Consider the following 4,000-nt stretch of genomic DNA (forward strand, 5'->3'; position numbering starts at 1 on the left):
ATTCAAATGGGACATCACATAGAAGGACACTTTGAAAATCATAAAAGAAGAAATTGTTGCTACACTTTCTCTCATCATCCGAAACTTTGAAAGATAGTTCATTTTATATACTTTATCCTCTAACTTGTCTTACGTAGTTATCCTAACTCAGAAGAATCTGGATGGTATAGAGATACCAATTTATTTTATGCTCTTTGGCTTCCAAGGAATAAAGTTGAATTATCGTGACTTTGAAAAATAGGTTTATATCGTATTTAAGACTATTAAGCATTTTTTAACCTTTCTTTTAAAATCTCATATAAAAGTGATTGTTCCTCATCCTGTTGTATGAAATCTACTTGTGTAGAAGGATCTAGGAGTAAAGTGAGTGAGATGAATGACCATGCTCCATGAATATGACCTTGGTATCAAACCATCAAACATCATTAGAGGATAAGTAAACGAGGAAAAAATACTTTACATTATTGTACCAACCAATACTTGGTATTATGAAATTATATACTTTTTGTTGAATGTAACTTCACCTAATTATTTATCCCCAAAACAAAAAAAAAGCACCGAGATTAAAATGTGTTAGATATTAGTTAATAGATGGAGTGCCTTTTAGAAATAATTATGGCAATGTTTTACTCAGATGCTTGGAAGAGTCTGGTATAGAAAATTCTTCGTTGAAAGTCATGATGGACCAACAAGTGGCCATTTTGGTGGAGAGATGACTGCAAAGAAAATAATTCAAGCTGGTTACTATTGGTCAACTCTGTTCAAAGACTCCTATGCTTATGCAAGAAAGTGTAAAACTTGTCAAACAGTTTAAGGAAGAGAAAAAATACATGATTTTTCTCTACAAATTGTTGAGGTAGAAGGCCCATTTGAACAATGGGGTCTATATGTTATTAGTGAGATCAATCATAACTTGTCTCAACTGCATAAATATATTATCACTGCTTCATATTACTTCACCAAGTGGACAAAGGCAACTCCACCTAAAATAATTAATGATGATCAGGTAATATATTTTCTTGAAAATAATATTATATCTAGGTTTGATGTTCTTACATCCTTTGTATTTGATAATGTTTCATATATCCCATCCCTTAAAATGACTAAGTTTTTTTTGGATAATGGAATTACAATTAAATTTCTACCAATTGTTATCCTCAGGGAAACAGATTGGAAGAGTCTACGAATAAAAAAATAATTCAAATACTTGATAGAATTGTACAAGGCCATAAGATGAATTGGCACAAAAGACTCCCAAATGCTTTATGGTTTAATAGAGTGACTCCTAAAAAATCATTACGGAACTCCCCATACTTCCATGTTTATGAAAAGGAAGCCATTCTTCATCCAAATATATTTTTACCATCCATGCAACTAGCTCAAGCTGTCAATAGGAATTAAATTAAATACATGGATGTGAGAATCGATGTTGGGTGTAGTATATGGTGTATTAATGGACCAACATTTATTGTCAATCTGGGGTCTGTGGACTTCGAGACGCAACACTAGAAATTCCAGAGAAAGACTCTAGTAACTTGCAAAAGAAAACCCTAATTTGTCTCGCAAATAACAATCATTATCCACTCCAATCGAGCAATAAAAATATCATTAAAAGTGAGACCATAAACACTAATCCTACAAAACCATTAATAACTTTCTAATTTATAGAAAACAATGCATAAATTCTCAATTCAATTCCTACACTAGATTTTACAATTTCATTAATAGAAAAAGAACTCGATTGATTTGGACACTAGCTTTTTCACTCATTAACCTATCAAGCAAATTGAGATTTCAAATTAGATAAATAATCAAAAGCACCAAAAGAACACATGTTTCAATCCTATCAATCCCACAAGAGTGCTTAAGGGAGTTACACAAGACTTCAAAACATTCTTGCACAATCTTATTCTCTAGTTATTCTAATTCCTACACTCAGTTCCTGAAATAGGAAAAAAAACCAGTTCTTGCACTTTGTTCGTGTACCACGAAAGATGGAAGAGTTTCTGTACTCTATTCCAGTATTGGAAAAAGAAACAAAATGCTCTCCATCATTTACTATGCATTCAAAATGAATAACCACAATAAAATTAGACCTTATAATCATCATCGGTGACTTGACCTTAAAATTAAAAAAAAATCAATCAATTAAACAACTCGAAATACTTCAATAGTCAAGACATATACAAAAACAAATTTCTTTCTGCACTACAATGTCTTATTCCTGCACTACACTGCCTCGTTCCTATACTGAAAAGAAACATGCGAATGAACCCAAAAATTTCATTTCTTCAAGGTTAAAAGCATCTCAAATCACGAATATATTTGGAATAAGGCCAAAGCAGTCTTGCTTTATTTATCCCCAACAATGGAAAGGTTTTGAAGAGCTAACCTTACTAAAGACCAATGTTATAATTTTGAAACCTCACGGTTCATCATAGATTTGTGGTAATAATTTAATAAAAAATACACAGTATCGTGAAATAAACTCACTCGAGATCTAGATTGTCTGGCTCTTAAACCAAATACATCAAATGAACAAAGCGTATAAGCAACATGTGCGGACTTATGAAAATGGTATAACACTAGTTTCACGCTCCACAAATGTATTCATAAAAATTCATCCACACCTTGCTACTAACTGAAGGATAACGAGCTAGATTGATTGGGCCCTAGCCAACTAGCTCATTTCCTTATGAGGAAAAGAGTGAACTACAGAGTATTTAAATACATTAACAAAATTGAACACAAATGAAGATAAAACCTGACAGTGATGCTTTATTAATGAAACCTCAGTCTTTAATACATCAAAAGATTCAATAGTCCATCTACAGTTGATAATAGGAAGGGGGGTATAATCCCCATCATTCAGCTTAGCCACATGAGAATACAAAGAATGGTTTGCTAGCTAGGCTCAGAGCCATAGCTCTATTTTTTTTTATATTTTTTTTACATTACAAATATGGTTTTAGACAAGCCAATCCTTTGCAAACAATATGGAGATTGAATCCCAACAATGTTCCATAAATTGGAGATCTAGTTCAACCATGATCCAATTGAAGAAACAAAAATCTAATAAGAATTTTGAAAATTTGGGTATATTTTGGAATTATGGAAAAAGCATAATTTTTTATAATCTTCCTTAAATATCCTTCTGTATCTCTTAGACCAATGCAAATTTTCGAAAGATGTTCGGAGGAAACCTTATTTTTCATGAATCTCTCTTGGAATTTTCTGATTCAATTCCATTGCCTTGGAAATTGTGTGTGAAGTTGACTATTTGGTTACTTTTGCAAATCTAGGTTTTACGTTATTGTTCTACAAAACTGCCTCAAATACCCCTTTGTATCTCCCGAATGGTGCGAAATTTTGGACAAATTCCAAAGTACTACTCAATATCGTATATGGGGAGAAAACCCTATGTTCTAGAATTTTCATATTTGAATTCATATGCACGCAAATCGAGGAGAAAGTTAGGAGTTTAAGCACTGCTATGAATTTGGGGTTGTAGCATTAATTAATTTCTAAAAATCCATTTATACGACCTCAATACATTTTTACTGATATGGAAGTATTCACACAATATTTTGAACAAAAACCTTTCCCGAATTTTCCCAAAAATGTGTCAATGTATGAAAGCCCCAAATTGGTTGCTCTCTAGTGCAGGAATGTTGCTCTTTAGTGCAAGAACAAGTCAATGAGAGATAAGTGTTGGCTTATTGGGGCCTGACCCAGGTTCAACAATGTTTAGCCAAACAAATCCTGACACTACTGGCCCTTTTAGCAATAGTCCGCGGAGCGCGGATTGAAATCTCACCCGAGGTACTATGGGAGAGTGCTAGAACCAGGTTTCCGCACCCTGGGGATGTCTTGATGTGGTATGGGGTTGCGCGGATCGATCCTACGCACTCATTGCTTCCACGCAGCTGTATTTTCAGAGTAACTACCTTAGTCAAGCGCGAACGTAATTTACCCTTTTCTGTGCTTAATATTATTATAG

The sequence above is a fragment of the Pinus tabuliformis genome, chromosome 1_2, assembly GCF_031772625.1.
Source record: "Pinus tabuliformis cultivar Carrire ecotype Pingquan chromosome 1_2, CPIR1, whole genome shotgun sequence".
Classification (NCBI taxonomy): Eukaryota; Viridiplantae; Streptophyta; class Pinopsida; order Pinales; family Pinaceae; genus Pinus; species Pinus tabuliformis.